This window comes from Phyllobates terribilis, unplaced genomic scaffold, assembly GCF_046119375.1.
Source record: "Phyllobates terribilis strain yellow unplaced genomic scaffold, ASM4611937v1 Scaffold_12__6_contigs__length_324123572, whole genome shotgun sequence".
Lineage (NCBI taxonomy): Eukaryota > Metazoa > Chordata > Amphibia > Anura > Dendrobatidae > Phyllobates > Phyllobates terribilis.
Window position 1 is genome coordinate 90,365,382 of NW_027362772.1, and position 20,623 is coordinate 90,386,004.

Below are 20,623 nucleotides of genomic sequence, written 5' to 3' on the forward strand. Positions count from 1 at the left end.
CAGAATAACAGAGGGTCAGTGCCCCTAATCTACACCCCGAATAACAGAGGGTCAGTGCCCCCAATCTACACCCAGAATAACAGAGGGTCAGTGCCCCTAATCTACACCCAGAATAACAGAGGGTCAGTGCCCCTAATCTACACCCCGAATAACAGAGGGTCAGTGCCCCTAATCTACACCCAGAATAACAGAGGGTCAGTGCCCCTAATCTACACCCAGAATAACAGAGGGTCAGTGCCCCTAATCTGCACCCAGAATAACAGAGGGTCAGTGCCCCTAATCTACACCCCGAATAACAGAGGGTCAGTGTCCCCAATCTACACCCAGAATAACAGAGAGTCAGTGCCCCTAATCTACACCCAGAATAACAGAGGGTCAGTGCCCCCAATCTACACCCAGAATAACAGAGGGTCAGTGCCCCCAATCTACACCCAGAATAATGCAAAGGGTCAGTGCCCCTAATCTACACCCCGAATAACAGAGGGTCAGTGCCCCTAATCTACACCCAGAATAACAGAGGGTCAGTGCCCCCAATCTACACCCAGAATAACAGAGGGTCAGTGCCCCTAATGTACACGCAGAATAACAGAGGGTCAGTGCCCCCAATCTACACCCAGAATAACAGAGGGTCAGTGCCCCCAATCTACACCCAGAATAACAGAGGGTCAGTGCCCCCAATCTACACCCAGAATAACAGAGGGTCAGTGTCCCCAATCTACACCCTAAATAACAGAGGGTCAGTGCCCCTAATCTACACCCCGAATAACAGAGGGTCAGTGCCCCCAATCTACACCCCGAATAACAGAGGGTCAGTGCCCCCAATCTACACCCAGAATAACAGAGGGTCAGTGCCCCCAATCTACACCCAGAATAACAGAGGGTCAGTGCCCCCAATCTACACCCCGAATAACAGAGGGTCAGTGCCCCTAATCTACACCCTAAATAACAGAGGGTCAGTGCCCCCAATCTACTTCTAGAATAACAGAGGGTTAGTGCCCCCAATCCCAAGGCTGTTAGGCCCCTGATGCCCCCAATAGTTATCTGGGCGAGGCTTGTGCCCCTCTTGCTCCTGGGATGAAGGTGACTGAGCTGGAATTCTCCTCGGGCGGTTCCACCTGAATTCTCAAGGACGTGGTAATATTGTGAATAAAGCTGGGAGTCTTGGGGGGTGCGAGGAGGAGGAGGAGGAGGAGGAGGAGGAGGCACCTGTGCAGGATCCTGCAGTCCTCAGAGGGCAGCACCACTCATCACCTGGACACAACCTGCACCGGTGAGTCCTGAACCAGGGACGGTCCCCGCTCAGCTACCAGGGGTGGGAGGACAGATCTGCCATTCAGAAGTCTGGGAAAGTTGGGGGGCGGTGAGGGCTCACAGCATCCATCATCGCTCCATCATTGGGGTGTTCCTTCATAAACAGCCGGCTGAAAGTGAGATGCACTGATGCAGCTGAACTATGATTGCTGCTCTGGATGTGACTGGTGTATGAGATTGCGATTCAGGATCAGTAGCAAAGAAATAAGACGTCCACAGGGGGCGCCAGGAATCCCCCGTCCCTGGGGGGAGATATTTGTGTTCATGTCTGGAGCTTGTAGAGTGTCACTGTCTCTGCAGCTTGTTGTGTTATCAGATTCCAGCGATTATTAATAGAACGAAGCGAAGAATGTGTCAGATTAATGGAAGAACGAGGATAAAGCGGGCGATGACGGAAGGCGGATCAGCTCCAAAGACAGCGACACAAGTGTGAGCCGAGCACGGTGACCTTCACCAGCCCCCAGCTGATGCCAGCGCAGAACTACCACTCTCATCCTCTGTATACACTGCACAGTACTACGACTCTCATCCTCTATTCTGTATATACACTGCACAGTACTACTACTCTCATCCTCTGTATACACTGCACAGTACTACGACTCTCATCCTCTGTTCTGTATATACACTGCACAGTACTACGACTCTCATCCTCTATTCTGTATATACGCTGCACAGTGACCTTCACCAGCCCCCAGCTGATCCCAGCGCAGAACTACCACTCTCATCCTCTATATACACTACACAGTACTACGACTCTCATCCTCTATATACACTGCACGGTGACCTTCACCAGCCCCCAGCGCAGAACTACCACTCTCATCCTCTGTATACACTGCACAGTACTACGACTCTCATCCTCTATATACACTGCACAGTGACCTTCACCAGCCCCCAGCTGATCCCAGCGCAGAACTACCACTCTCATCCTCTGTATACACTGCACAGTACTACGACTCTCATCCTCTATATACACTGCACGGTGACCTTCACCAGCCCCCAGCGCAGAACTACCACTCTCATCCTCTGTATACACTGCACAGTACTACGACTCTCATCCTCTATATACACTGCACGGTGACCTTCACCAGCCCCCAGCGCAGAACTACCACTCTCATCCTCTGTATACACTGCACAGTACTACGACTCTCATCCTCTATATACACTGCACGGTGACCTTCACCAGCCCCCAGCTGATCCCAGCGCAGAACTACCACTCTCATCCTCTGTATACACTGCACAGTACTACGACTATCATCCTCTATATACACTGCACAGTGCTACTACTCTCATCCTCTATTCTGTATATACACTGCACAGTACTACTACTCTCATCCTCTATTCTGTATATACACTGCACAGTACTACTACTCTCATCCTCTATTCTGTATATACACTGCACAGTACTACTACTCTCATCCTCTATTCTGTATATACACTGCACAGTACTACGACTCTCATCCTCTATATACACTGCACGGTGACCTTCACCAGCCCCCAGCGCAGAACTACCACTCTCATCCTCTGTATACACTGCACAGTACTACGACTCTCATCCTCTATTCTGTATATACGCTGCACAGTGACCTTCACCAGCCCCCAGCTGATCCCAGCGCAGAACTACCACTCTCATCCTCTGTATACACTGCACAGTACTACGACTCTCATCCTCTATATACACTGCACGGTGACCTTCACCAGCCCCCAGCGCAGAACTACCACTCTCATCCTCTGTATACACTGCACAGTACTACTACTCTCATCCTCTATTCTGTATATACACTGCGCAGTGACCTTCACCAGCCCCCAGCTGATCCCAGCGCAGAACTACCACTCTCATCCTCTGTATACACTTCACAGTACTACGACTCTCATCCTCTATATACACTGCACGGTGACCTTCACCAGCCCCCAGCGCAGAACTACCACTCTCATCCTCTGTATACACTGCACAGTACTACTACTCTCATCCTCTATTCTGTATATACGCTGCGCAGTGACCTTCACCAGCCCCCAGCTGATCCCAGCGCAGAACTACCACTCTCATCCTCTGTATACACTGCACAGTACTACTACTCTCATCCTCTATTCTGTATATACACTGCACAGTGACCTTCACCAGCCCCCAGCTGATCCCAGCGCAGAACTACCACTCTCATCCTCTATATACACTGCACAGTACTACGACTATCATCCTCTATTCTGTATATACACTGCACAGTACTACTACTCTCATCCTCTATTCTATATATACACTGCACAGTACTACTACTCTCATCCTCTATTCTGTATATACACTGCACAGTACTACTACTCTCATCCTCTATTCTGTATATACACTGCACAGTACTACTACTCTCATCCTCTATTCTGTATATACGCTGCACAGTACTACTACTCTCATCCTCTATTCTGTATATACACTGCACAGTGACCTTCACCAGCCCCCAGCTGATCCCAGCGCAGAACTACCACTCTCATCCTCTGTATACACTGCACAGTACTACGACTCTCATCCTCTGTATACACTGCACAGTACTACGACTATCATCCTCTATATACACTGCACAGTGCTACTACTCTCATCCTCTATATACACAGCACAGTGACCTTCACCAGCCCCCAGCTGATCCCAGCGCAGAACTACCACTCTCATCCTCTGTATACACTGCACAGTACTACGACTCTCATCCTCCATATACACTGCACAGTACTACTACTCTTATCCACTATATACACTGCACAGTACTACTACTCTCATCCTCTATTCTGTATGTACGCTGCATAGTACTACTACTCTCATCCTCTATTCTGTATATACACTGCACAGTACTACTACTCTCATCCTCTATTCTGTATATACATTGCACAGTACTACTACTCTCATCCTCTATTCTGTATATACATTGCACAGTACTACTACTCTCATCCTCTATTCTGTATATACAATGCACAGTACTACTACTCTCATCCTCTGTTCTGTATATACACTGCACAGTACTACTACTCTCATCCTCTATTCTGTATGTACGCTGCATAGTACTACTACTCTCATCCTCTATTCTGTATATACACTGCACAGTACTACTACTCTCATCCTCTATTCTGTATATACATTGCACAGTACTACTACTCTCATCCTCTATTCTGTATATACATTGCACAGTACTACTACTCTCATCCTCTATTCTGTATATACAATGCACAGTACTACTACTCTCATCCTCTATTCTATATATACACTGCACAGTACTACTACTCTCATCCTCTATTCTGTATATACACTGCACAGTACTACTACTCTCATCCTCTATTCTGTATATACACTGCACAGTACTACTACTCTCATCCTCTATTCTATATATACACTGCACAGTACTACTACTATCATCCTCTATTCTGTATATACACTGCACAGTACTACTACTCTCATCCTCTATTCTATATATACACTGCACAGTACTACTACTCTCATCCTCTATTCTGTATATACACTGCACAGTACTACTACTCTCATCCTCTATTCTGTATATACACTGCACAGTACTACTACTCTCATCCTCTATTCTGTATATACACTGCACAGTTCTACTACTCTCATCCTCTATTCTGTATATACACTGCACAGTACTACTACTCTCATCCTCTATTCTGTATATACGCTGCACAGTGACCTTCACCAGCCCCCAGCTGATCCCAGCGCAGAACTACTACTCTCATCCTCTGTATACACTGCACAGTACTACGACTATCATCCTCTATATACACTGCACAGTGCTACTACTCTCATCCTCTATATACACAGCACAGTACTACTACTCTCATCCTCTATTCTATATATACACTGCACAGTACTACTACTCTCATATTCTATTCTGTATATACACTGCACAGTACTACTACTCTCATCCTCTATTCTGTATATACGCTGCACAGTGACCTTCACCAGCCCCCAGCTGATCCCAGCACAGAACTACGACTCTCATCCTCCATATACACTGCACAGTACTACGACTCTCATCCTCTCTTCTGTATGTACGCTGCATAGTACTACTACTCTCATCCTCTATTCTGTATATACACTGCACAGTACTACTACTCTCATCCTCTATTCTGTATATACATTGCACAGTACTACTACTCTCATCCTCTGTTCTGTATATACACTGCACAGTACTACTACTCTCATCCTCTATTCTATATATACACTGCACAGTACTACTACTCTCATCCTCTATTCTATATATACACTGCACAGTACTACTACTCTCATCCTCTATTCTGTATATACACTGCACAGTACTACTACTCTCATCCTCTATTCTATATATACACTGCACAGTACTACTACTCTCATCCTCTATTCTGTATATACGCTGCACAGTACTACTACTCTCATCCTCTATTCTGTATATACATTGCACAGTACTACTACTCTCATCCTCTATTCTGTATATACATTGCACAGTACTACTACTCTCATCCTCTATTCTGTATATACACTGCACAGTACTACTACTCTCATCCTCTGTTCTGTATATACACTGCACAGTACTACTACTCTCATCCTCTATTCTATATATACACTGCACAGTACTACTACTCTCATCCTCTATTCTGTATATACACTGCACAGTACTACTACTCTCATCCTCTATTCTATATATACACTGCACAGTACTACTACTCTCATCCTCTATTCTGTATATACGCTGCACAGTACTACTACTCTCATCCTCTATTCTGTATATACACTGCACAGTACTACTACTCTCATCCTCTATTCTATATATACACTGCACAGTACTACTACTCTCATCCTCTATTCTGTATATACACTGCACAGTACTACTACTCTCACCCTCTATTCTGTATATACACTGCCCAGTACTACTACTCTCATCCTCTATTCTGTATATACACTGCACAATACTACTACTCTCATCCTCTATTCTGTATATACACTGCACAGTACTACTACTCTCATCCTCTATTCTGTATATACACTGCACAGTACTACTACTCTCATCCTCTATTCTGTATATACACTGCACAGTACTACTACTCTCATCCTCTATTCTGTATATACACTGTACAGTATTACGACTCTCATCCTCTATTCTGTATATACACTGCACAGTACTACTACTCTCATCCTCTATTCTGTATATACACTGCACAGTACTACTACTATCATCCTCTATTCTGTATATACACTGCACAGTACTACTACTCTCATCCTCTATTCTGTATATACGCTGCACAGTACTACTACTCTCATCCTCTATTCTATATATACACTGCACAGTACTACTACTCTCATCCTCTATTCTGTATATACACTGCACAGTACTACTACTCTCATCCTCTATTCTATATATACACTGCACAGTACTACTACTCTCATCCTCTATTCTGTATATACACTGCACAGTACTACTACTCTCATCCTCTATTCTGTATATACACTGCACAGTACTACTACTCTCATCCTCTATTCTGTATATACACTGCCCAGTACTACTACTCTCATCGTCTATTCTGTATATACACTGCACAGTACTACTACTCTCATCCTCTATTCTGTATATACGCTGCACAGTGACCTTCACCAGCCCCCAGCTGATCCCAGCGCAGAACTACGACTCTCATCCTCTATATACACTGCACAGTACTACTACTCTCATCCTCTATTCTATATATACACTGCACAGTACTACTACTCTCATCCTCTATTCTGTATATACACTGCACAGTACTACTACTCTCATCCTCTATTCTATATATACACTGCACAGTACTACTACTCTCATCCTCTATTCTGTATATACACTGCACAGTACTACTACTCTCATCCTCTATTCTGTATATACACTGCACAGTTCTACTACTCTCATCCTCTATTCTGTATATACACTGCCCAGTACTACTACTCTCATCGTCTATTCTGTATATACACTGCACAGTACTACTACTCTCATCCTCTATTCTGTATATACGCTGCACAGTGACCTTCACCAGCCCCCAGCTGATCCCAGCGCAGAACTACGACTCTCATCCTCCATATACACTGAACAGTACTACTACTCTTATCCTCTCTTCTGTATGTACGCTGCATAGTACTACTACTCTCATCCTCTATTCTGTATATACATTGCACAGTACTACTACTCTCATCCTCTGTTCTGTATATACACTGCACAGTACTACTACTCTCATCCTCTATTCTATATATACACTGCACAGTACTACTACTCTCATCCTCTATTCTGTATATACACTGCACAGTACTACTACTCTCATCCTCTATTCTGTATATACACTGCCCAGTACTACGACTCTCATCCTCTATTCTGTATATACACTGCACAGTACTACTACTCTCATCCTCTATTCTGTATATACACTGCACAGTACTACTACTCTCATCCTCTATTCTGTATATACACTGCACAGTACTACTACTATCATCCTCAATTCTGTATATACACTGCACAGTACTACTACTCTCATCCTCTATTCTGTATATACACTGCACAGTACTACTATTCTCATCCTCTATTCTGTATATACACTGCACAGTACTACTACTCTCATCCTCTATTCTGTATATACACTGCACAGTACTACGACTCTCATCCTCTATTCTGTATATACACTGCACAGTACTACTACTCTCATCCTCTATTCTGTATATACACTGCACAGTACTACTACTCTCACCCTCTATTCTGTATATACACTGCACAGTACTACTACTCTCATCCTCTATTCTGTATATACACTGCACAGTGACCTTCACCAGCCCCCAGCTGATCCCAGCGCAGAACTACGACTCTCATCCTCTGTATACACTGCACAGTACTACTACTCTCATCCTCTGTTCTGTATATACACTGCACAGTACTACTACTCTCATCCTCTATTCTGTATATACACTGCGCAGTACTACTACTCTCATCCTCTATTCTGTATATACACTGCGCAGTACTACTACTCTCATCCTCTATACTGTATATACACTGCCCAGTACTACTACTCTCATCCTCTATTCTGTATATACACTGCGCAGTACTACTACTCTCATCCTCTATTCTGTATATACACTGCACAGTACTACTACTCTCATCCTCTATTCTGTATATACGCTGCGCAGTACTACTACTCTCATCCTCTATTCTGTATATACACTGCACAGTACCACTACTCTCATCCTCTATTCTGTATGTACACAGCACAGTACTACGACTCTCATCCTCTATTCTGTATATACACTGCACAGTACTACTACTCTCATCCTCTATTCTCTATATACACTGCACAGTACTACTACTCTCATCCTCTCTTCTGTATATACACTGCACAGTACTACTACTCTCATCCTCTATTCTGTATATACGCTGCACAGTACTACTACTCTCATCCTCTGTTATTCTGTATATACACTGCACAGTACTACTACTCTCATCCTCTATTCTGTATATACGCTGCACAGTACTACAACTCTCATCCTCTATTCTGTATATACACTGCACAGTACTACTACTCTCATCCTCTATTCTGTATATACACTGCACAGTACTACTACTCTCATCCTCTATTCTGTATATACACTGCACAGTACTACTACTCTCATCCTCTATTCTGTATATACGCTGCACAGTACTACTACTCTCATCCTCTATTCTGTATATACGCTGCACAGTACTACTACTCTCATCCTCTATTCTGTATATACACTGCACAGTACTACTACTCTCATCCTCTATTCTGTATATACACTGCACAGTACCACTACTCTCATCCTCTATTCTGTATGTACACAGTACAGTACTACGACTCTCATCCTCTATTCTGTATATACACTGCACAGTACTACTACTCTCATCCTCTATTCTGTATATACACTGCACAGTACTACTACTCTCATCCTCTATTCTGTATATACGCTGCACAGTACTACAACTCTCATCCTCTATTCTGTATATACACTGCACAGTACTACGACTCTCATCCTCTATTCTGTATATACACTGCACAGTACTACGACTCTCATCCTCTATTCTGTATATACGCTGCACAGTACTACGACTCTCATCCTCTATTCTGTATATACGCTGCACAGTACTACTACTCTCATCCTCTATTCTGTATATACGCTGCACAGTACTACTACTCTCATCCTCTATTCTGTATATACACTGCACAGTACTACTACTATCATCCTCTATTCTGTATATACACTGCACAGTACTACTACTCTCATCCTCTATTCTGTATATACGCTGCACAGTACTACTACTATCATCCTCTATTCTGTATATACACTGCACAGTACTACTACTCTCATCCTCTATTCTATATATACACTGCACAGTACTACTACTCTCATCCTCTATTCTGTATATACACTGCACAGTACTACTACTCTCATCCTCTATTCTGTATATACACTGCACAGTACTACTACTCTCATCCTCTATTCTGTATATACACTGCACAGTTCTACTACTCTCATCCTCTATTCTGTATATACACTGCCCAGTACTACTACTCTCATCCTCTATTCTGTATATACACTGCACAGTACTACTACTCTCATCCTCTATTCTGTATATACGCTGCACAGTGACCTTCACCAGCCCCCAGCTGATCCCAGCGCAGAACTACGACTCTCATCCTCCATATACACTGCACAGTACTACTACTCTTATCCACTATATACACTGCACAGTACTACTACTCTCATCCTCTCTTCTGTATGTACGCTGCATAGTACTACTACTCTCATCCTCTATTCTGTATATACACTGCACAGTACTACTACTCTCATCCTCTATTCTGTATATACACTGCACAGTACTACTACTCTCATCCTCTATTCTGTATATACACTGCACAGTACTACTACTCTCATCCTCTATTCTGTATATACATTGCACAGTACTACTACTCTCATCCTCTGTTCTGTATATACACTGCACAGTACTACTACTCTCATCCTCTATTCTATATATACACTGCACAGTACTACTACTCTCATCCTCTATTCTGTATATACACTGCACAGTACTACTACTCTCATCCTCTATTCTGTATATACACTGCACAGTACTACTACTCTCATCCTCTATTCTGTATATACACTGCACAGTACTACTACTCTCATCCTCTATTCTGTATATACACTGCACAGTACTACTACTCTCATCCTCTATTCTGTATATACACTGCACAGTACTACTACTATCATCCTCTATTCTGTATATACACTGCACAGTACTACTACTCTCATCCTCTATTCTGTATATACACTGCACAGTACTACGACTCTCATCCTCTATTCTGTATATACACTGCACAGTACTACTACTCTCATCCTCTATTCTGTATATACACTGCACAGTACTACTACTCTCATCCTCTATTCTGTATATACACTGCACAGTACTACTACTCTCATCCTCTATTCTGTATATACACTGCGCAGTGACCTTCACCAGCCCCCAGCTGATCCCAGCGCAGAACTACGACTCTCATCCTCTGTATACACTGCACAGTACTACTACTCTTATCCTCTATATACACTGCACAGTACAACTACTCTCATCCTCTGTTCTGTATATACACTGCACAGTACTACTACTCTCATCCTCTATTCTGTATATACACTGCGCAGTACTACTACTCTCATCCTCTATTCTGTATATACACTGCACAGTACTACGACTCTCATCCTCTATTCTGTATATACACTGCACAGTACTACTACTCTCATCCTCTATTCTGTATATACGCTGCGCAGTACTACTACTCTCATCCTCTATTCTGTATATACACTGCACAGTACCACTACTCTCATCCTCTATTCTGTATGTACACAGCACAGTACTACGACTCTCATCCTCTATTCTGTATATACGCTGCACAGTACTACTACTCTCATCCTCTATTCTGTATATACACTGCACAGTGACCTTCACCAGCCCCCAGCTGATCCCAGCGCAGAACTACGACTCTCATCCTCTGTATACACTGCACAGTACTACTACTCTTATCCTCTATATACACTGCACAGTACAACTACTCTCATCCTCTGTTCTGTATATACACTGCACAGTACTACTACTCTCATCCTCTATTCTGTATATACACTGCGCAGTACTACTACTCTCATCCTCTATTCTGTATATACACTGCACAGTACTACGACTCTCATCCTCTATTCTGTATATACACTGCACAGTACTACTACTCTCATCCTCTATTCTGTATATACGCTGCGCAGTACTACTACTCTCATCCTCTATTCTGTATATACACTGCACAGTACCACTACTCTGATCCTCTATTCTGTATGTACACAGCACAGTACTACGACTCTCATCCTCTATTCTGTATATACGCTGCACAGTACTACTACTCTCATCCTCTATTCTCTATATACACTGCACAGTACTACTACTCTCATCCTCTCTTCTGTATATACACTGCACAGTACTACTACTCTCATCCTCTATTCTCTATATACACTGCACAGTACTACGACTCTCATCCTCTATTCTGTATATACGCTGCACAGTACTACTACTCTCATCCTCTATTCTCTATATACACTGCACAGTACCACTACTCTCATCCTCTATTCTGTATGTACACAGCACAGTACTACTACTCTCATCCTCTATTCTGTATATACGCTGCACAGTACTACTACTCTCATCCTCTATTCTCTATATACACTGCACAGTACTACTACTCTCATCCTCTCTTCTGTATATACACTGCACAGTACTACTACTCTCATCCTCTATTCTGTATATACGCTGCACAGTACTACTACTCTCATCCTCTGTTATTCTGTATATACACTGCACAGTACTACTACTCTCATCCTCTATTCTGTATATACGCTGGACAGTACTACAACTCTCATCCTCTATTCTGTATATACACTGCACAGTACTACTACTCTCATCCTCTATTCTGTATATACACTGCACAGTACTACGACTCTCATCCTCTATTCTGTATATACGCTGCACAGTACTACTAATCTCATCCTCTATTCTGTATATACGCTGCACAGTACTACTACTCTCATCCTCTATTCTGTATATACACTGCACAGTACTACTACTCTCATCCTCTATTCTGTATATACACTGCACAGTACTACGACTCTCATCCTCTATTCTGTATATACGCTGCACAGTACTACTACTCTCATCCTCTGTTATTCTGTATATACACTGCACAGTACTGCTACTCTCATCCTCTATTCTGTATGTACACTGCACAGTACTACTACTCTCATCCTCTATTCTGTATATACACTGCACAGTACTACGACTCTCATCCTCTATTCTGTATATACGCTGCACAGTACTACTACTCTCATCCTCTATTCTGTATATACGCTGCACAGTACTACTACTCTCATCCTCTATTCTGTATATACACTGCACAGTACTACTACTCTCATCCTCTATTCTGTATATACACTGCACAGTACTACGACTCTCATCCTCTATTCTGTATATACGCTGCACAGTACTACTACTCTCATCCTCTGTTATTCTGTATATACACTGCACAGTACTGCTACTCTCATCCTCTATTCTGTATGTACACTGCACAGTACTACTACTCTCATCCTCTATTCTGTATATACACTGCACAGTACTACTACTCTCATCCTCTATTCTGTATATACACTGCACAGTACTACGACTCTCATCCTCTATTCTGTATATACGCTGCACAGTACTACTACTCTCATCCTCTGTTATTCTGTATATACACTGCACAGTACTGCTACTCTCATCCTCTATTCTGTATGTACACTGCACAGTACTACTACTCTCATCCTCTATTCTGTATATACACTGCACAGTACTACTACTCTCATCCTCTATTCTGTATATACACTGCACAGTACTACTACTCTCATCCTCTATTCTGTATATACACTGCACAGTACTACGACTCTCATCCTCTATTCTGTATATACGCTGCACAGTACTACTACTCTCATCCTCTATTCTGTATATACGCTGCACAGTACTACTACTCTCATCCTCTGTTATTCTGTATATACACTGCACAGTACTGCTACTCTCATCCTCTATTCTGTATGTACACTGCACAGTACTACTACTCTCATCCTCTATTCTGTATATACACTGCACAGTACTACGACTCTCATCCTCTATTCTGTATATACGCTGCACAGTACTACTACTCTCATCCTCTGTTATTCTGTATATACACTGCACAGTACTACTACTCTCATCCTCTATTCTGTATATACGCTGCACAGTACTACTACTCTCATCCTCTGTTATTCTGTATATACACTGCACAGTACTGCTACTCTCATCCTCTATTCTGTATATACGCTGCACAGTACTACTACTCTCATCCTCTATTCTGTATATACGCTGCACAGTACTACTACTCTCATCCTCTGTTATTCTGTATATACACTGCACAGTACTACTACTCTCATCCTCTATTCTGTATATACGCTGCACAGTACTACGACTCTCATCCTCTATTCTGTATATACACTGCACAGTACTACGACTCTCATCCTCTATTCTGTATATACGCTGCACAGTACTACGACTCTCATCCTCTATTCTGTATATACACTGCACAGTACTACGACTCTCATCCTCTATTCTGTATATACACTGCACAGTACTACGACTCTCATCCTCTATTCTGTATATACACTGCACAGTACTACGACTCTCATCCTCTATTCTGTATATACGCTGCACAGTACTACTACTCTCATCCTCTATTCTGTATATACGCTGCACAGTACTACGACTCTCATCCTCTATTCTGTATATACACTGCACAGTACTACGACTCTCATCCTCTATTCTGTATATACACTGCACAGTACTACGACTCTCATCCTCTATTCTGTATATACGCTGCACAGTACTACTACTCTCATCCTCTATTCTGTATATACGCTGCACAGTACTACTACTCTCATCCTCTATTCTGTATATACACTGCACAGTACTACGACTCTCTTCCTCTATTCTGTATATACACTGCACAGTACTACTACTCTCATCCTCTGTTCTGTATATACACTGCACAGTACTACTACTCTCATCCTCTATTCTGTATATACACTGCGCAGTACTACTACTCTCATCCTCTATTCTGTATATACACTGCACAGTACTACGACTCTCATCCTCTATTCTGTATATACACTGCACAGTACTACTACTCTCATCCTCTATTCTGTATATACGCTGCGCAGTACTACTACTCTCATCCTCTATTCTGTATATACACTGCACAGTACCACTACTCTCATCCTCTATTCTGTATGTACACAGCACAGTACTACGACTCTCATCCTCTATTCTGTATATACGCTGCACAGTACTACTACTCTCATCCTCTATTCTCTATATACACTTCACAGTACTACTACTCTCATCCTCTCTTCTGTATATACACTGCACAGTACTACTACTCTCATCCTCTATTCTCTATATACACTGCACAGTACTACGACTCTCATCCTCTATTCTGTATATACGCTGCACAGTACTACTACTCTCATCCTCTATTCTCTATATACACTGCACAGTACCACTACTCTCATCCTCTATTCTGTATGTACACAGCACAGTACTACTACTCTCATCCTCTATTCTGTATATACGCTGCACAGTACTACTACTCTCATCCTCTATTCTCTATATACACTGCACAGTACTACTACTCTCATCCTCTCTTCTGTATATACACTGCACAGTACTACTACTCTCATCCTCTATTCTGTATATACGCTGCACAGTACTACTACTCTCATCCTCTGTTATTCTGTATATACACTGCACAGTACTACTACTCTCATCCTCTATTCTGTATATACGCTGGACAGTACTACAACTCTCATCCTCTATTCTGTATATACACTGCACAGTACTACTACTCTCATCCTCTATTCTGTATATACACTGCACAGTACTACGACTCTCATCCTCTATTCTGTATATACGCTGCACAGTACTACTACTCTCATCCTCTATTCTGTATATACACTGCACAGTACTACTACTCTCATCCTCTATTCTGTATATACACTGCACAGTACTACGACTCTCATCCTCTATTCTGTATATACGCTGCACAGTACTACTACTCTCATCCTCTGTTATTCTGTATATACACTGCACAGTACTGCTACTCTCATCCTCTATTCTGTATGTACACTGCACAGTACTACTACTCTCATCCTCTATTCTGTATATACACTGCACAGTACTACGACTCTCATCCTCTATTCTGTATATACGCTGCACAGTACTACTACTCTCATCCTCTATTCTGTATATACGCTGCACAGTACTACTACTCTCATCCTCTATTCTGTATATACACTGCACAGTACTACTACTCTCATCCTCTATTCTGTATATACACTGCACAGTACTACGACTCTCATCCTCTATTCTGTATATACGCTGCACAGTACTACTACTCTCATCCTCTGTTATTCTGTATATACACTGCACAGTACTGCTACTCTCATCCTCTATTCTGTATGTACACTGCACAGTACTACTACTCTCATCCTCTATTCTGTATATACACTGCACAGTACTACTACTCTCATCCTCTATTCTGTATATACACTGCACAGTACTACGACTCTCATCCTCTATTCTGTATATACGCTGCACAGTACTACTACTCTCATCCTCTGTTATTCTGTATATACACTGCACAGTACTGCTACTCTCATCCTCTATTCTGTATGTACACTGCACAGTACTACTACTCTCATCCTCTATTCTGTATATACACTGCACAGTACTACTACTCTCATCCTCTATTCTGTATATACACTGCACAGTACTACTACTCTCATCCTCTATTCTGTATATACACTGCACAGTACTACGACTCTCATCCTCTATTCTGTATATACGCTGCACAGTACTACTACTCTCATCCTCTATTCTGTATATACGCTGCACAGTACTACTACTCTCATCCTCTGTTATTCTGTATATACACTGCACAGTACTGCTACTCTCATCCTCTATTCTGTATGTACACTGCACAGTACTACTACTCTCATCCTCTATTCTGTATATACACTGCACAGTACTACGACTCTCATCCTCTATTCTGTATATACGCTGCACAGTACTACTACTCTCATCCTCTGTTATTCTGTATATACACTGCACAGTACTACGACTCTCATCCTCTATTCTGTATATACACTGCACAGTACTACTACTCTCATCCTCTATTCTGTATATACACTGCACAGTACTACTACTCTCATCCTCTATTCTGTATATACGCTGCACAGTACTACTACTCTCATCCTCTGTTATTCTGTATATACACTGCACAGTACTGCTACTCTCATCCTCTATTCTGTATATACGCTGCACAGTACTACTACTCTCATCCTCTATTCTGTATATACGCTGCACAGTACTACTACTCTCATCCTCTGTTATTCTGTATATACACTGCACAGTACTACTACTCTCATCCTCTATTCTGTATATACGCTGCACAGTACTACGACTCTCATCCTCTATTCTGTATATACACTGCACAGTACTACGACTCTCATCCTCTATTCTGTATATACGCTGCACAGTACTACGACTCTCATCCTCTATTCTGTATATACACTGCACAGTACTACGACTCTCATCCTCTATTCTGTATATACACTGCACAGTACTACGACTCTCATCCTCTATTCTGTATATACACTGCACAGTACTACGACTCTCATCCTCTATTCTGTATATACGCTGCACAGTACTACTACTCTCATCCTCTATTCTGTATATACGCTGCACAGTACTACGACTCTCATCCTCTATTCTGTATATACACTGCACAGTACTACGACTCTCATCCTCTATTCTGTATGTACACTGCACAGTACTACGACTCTCATCCTCTATTCTGTATATACGCTGCACAGTACTACTACTCTCATCCTCTATTCTGTATATACGCTGCACAGTACTACTACTCTCATCCTCTATTCTGTATATACACTGCACAGTACTACGACTCTCATCCTCTATTCTGTATATACACTGCACAGTACTACTACTCTCTTCCTCTATTCTGTATATACACTGCACAGTACTACTACTCTCTTCCTCTATTCTGTATATACACTGCATAGTACTACTACTCTCATCCTCTATTCTGTATATACACTGCACAGGACTACTACTCTCATCCTCTATTCTGTATATACACTGCACAGTACTACTACTCTCATCCTCTATTCTGTATACACACTGCACAGTACTACTACTCTCATCCTCTATTCTGTATATACACTGCACAGTACTACTACTCTCATCCTCTATTCTGTATATACACTGCACAGTACTACTACTCTCATCCTCTATTCTGTATATACACTGCACAGTACTACTACTCTTATCCTCTATTCTGTATATACACTGCACAGTACTACTACTCTCATCCTCTGTTCTGTATATACACTGCACAGTACTACTACTCTCATCCTCTATTCTGTATATACACTGCACAGTACTACGACTCTCATCCTCTATTCTGTATATACACTGTACAGTACTACTACTCTCATCCTCTATTCTATATATACACTGCACAGTACTGCTACTCTCATCCTCTATTCTGTATATACACTGCACAGTACTACTACTCTCATCCTCTATTCTATATATACACTGCACAGTACTACTACTCTCATCCTCTATTCTGTATATACACTGCACAGTACTACGACTCTCATCCTCTATTCTGTATATACACTGCACAGTACTACTACTCTCATCCTCTATTCTGTATATACACTGCACAGTACTTCTACTCTCATCCTCTATTCTGTATATACACTGCACAGTACTACTACTCTTATCCTCTATTCTGTATATACACTGCACAGTACTACTACTCTCATCCTCTATTCTGTATATACACTGCACAGTACTACTACTCTCATCCTCTATTCTGTATATACACTGCACAGTACTACTACTCTCATCCTCTATTCTGTATATACACTGCACAGTACTACTACTCTCATCCTCTATTCTGTATGTACACTGCACAGTACTATTACTCTTATCCTCTATTCTGTATATACACTGCACAGTACTACTACTCTCATCCTCTATTCTGTATATACGCTGCACAGTGACCTTCACCAGCCCCCAGCTGATCCCAGCGCAGAACTACGACTCTCATCCTCTGTATACACTGCACAGTACTACTACTCTTATCCTCTATATACACTGCACAGTACAACTACTCTCATCCTCTGTTCTGTATATACACTGCACAGTACTACTACTCTCATCCTCTATTCTGTATATACACTGCACAGTACTACGACTCTCATCCTCTATTCTATATATACGCTGCACAGTACTACTACTCTCATCCTCTATTCTGTATATACACTGCACAGTACTACTACTCTCATCCTCTATTCTATATATACACTGCACAGTACTACTACTCTCATCCTCTATTCTGTATATACGCTGCACAGTACTACTACTCTCATCCTCTGTTATTCTGTATATACACTGCACAGTACTACTACTCTCATCCTCTATTCTGTATATACGCTGCACAGTACTACAACTCTCATCCTCTATTCTGTATATACACTGCACAGTACTACTACTCTCATCCTCTATTCTGTATATACACTGCACAGTACTACTACTCTCATCCTCTATTCTGTATATACGCTGCACAGTACTACAACTCTCATCCTCTATTCTGTATATACACTGCACAGTACTACTACTCTCATCCTCTATTCTGTATATACACTGCACAGTACTACTACTCTCATCCTCTATTCTGTATATACGCTGCACAGTACTACAACTCTCATCCTCTATTCTGTATATACACTGCACAGTACTACAACTCTCATCCTCTATTCTGTATATACACTGCACAGTACTACTACTCTCATCCTCTATTCTGTATATACGCTGCACAGTACTACAACTCTCATCCTCTATTCTGTATATACACTGCACAGTACTATGACTCTCATCCTCTATTCTGTATATACGCTGCACAGTACTACTACTCTCATCCTCTATTCTGTATATACACTGCACAGTACTATGACTCTCATCCTCTATTCTGTATATACGCTGCACAGTACTACTACTCTCATCCTCTATTCTGCATATACGCTGCACAGTACTACTACTCTCATCCTCTGTTATTCTGTATATACACTGCACAGTACTACTACTCTCATCCTCTATTCTGTATATACGCTGCACAGTACTACTACTCTCATCCTCTATTCTGTATATACGCTGCACAGTACTACGACTCTCATCCTCTATTCTGTATATACGCTGCACAGTACTACTACTCTCATCCTCTATTCTGCATATACGCTGCACAGTACTACTACTCTCATCCTCTGTTATTCTGTATATACACTGCACAGTACTACTACTCTCATCCTCTATTCTGTATGTACACTGCACAGTACTACTACTCTCATCCTCTATTCTGTATATACGCTGCACAGTACTACTACTCTCATCCTCTGTTCTGTATATACACTGCACAGTACTACTACTCTGATCCTCTATTCTGTATATACACTGCACAGTACTACTACTCTCATCCTCTATTCTGTATATACACTGCACAGGACTACTACTCATCCTCTATTCTGTATATACACTGCACAGTACTACTACTCTCATCCTCTATTCTGTATATACACTGCACAATACTACTACTCTCATCCTCTATTCTGTATATACACTGCACAGTACTACTACTCTCATCCTCTATTCTGTATATACACTGCACAGGACTACTACTCATCCTCTATTCTGTATATACACTGCCCAGTACTACTACTCTCATCCTCTATTCTGTATATACACTGCACAATACTACTACTCTCATCCTCTATTCTGTATATACACTGCACAGTACTACTACTCTCATCCTCTATTCTGTATATACACTGCACAGTACTACTACTCTCATCCTCTATTCTGTATATACACTGCACAGTACTACTACTCTCATCCTCTATTCTGTATATACACTGTACAGTACTACGACTCTCATCCTCTATTCTGTATATACACTGCACAGTACTACTACTCTCATCCTCTATTCTGTATATACACTGCACAGTACTACTACTATCATCCTCTATTCTGTATATACACTGCACAGTACTACTACTCTCATCCTCTATTCTGTATATACGCTGCACAGTACTACT

General features: G+C 41.7%; 1 protein-coding gene across 8 annotated transcripts in view; it reads left to right on the top strand.

The window, feature by feature from the left end:
* Positions 1-1,153: 1,153 nt before the first annotated feature.
* The window catches only part of CLCNKA (chloride voltage-gated channel Ka), a 233,901-nt gene continuing 214,431 nt past the window's right edge, over positions 1,154-20,623 (top strand). For 3 of the 8 annotated variants that reach the window (XM_073656121.1, XM_073656127.1, XM_073656123.1), the window contains exon 1: positions 1,205-1,740. The gene's annotated coding sequence lies outside the window, so the exon portion shown is untranslated. Of the gene's footprint in view, positions 1,741-20,623 lie in introns of all 8 variants that reach the window. The other 5 variants (XM_073656124.1, XM_073656122.1, XM_073656125.1 and 2 more) reach the window with 5 other exon arrangements.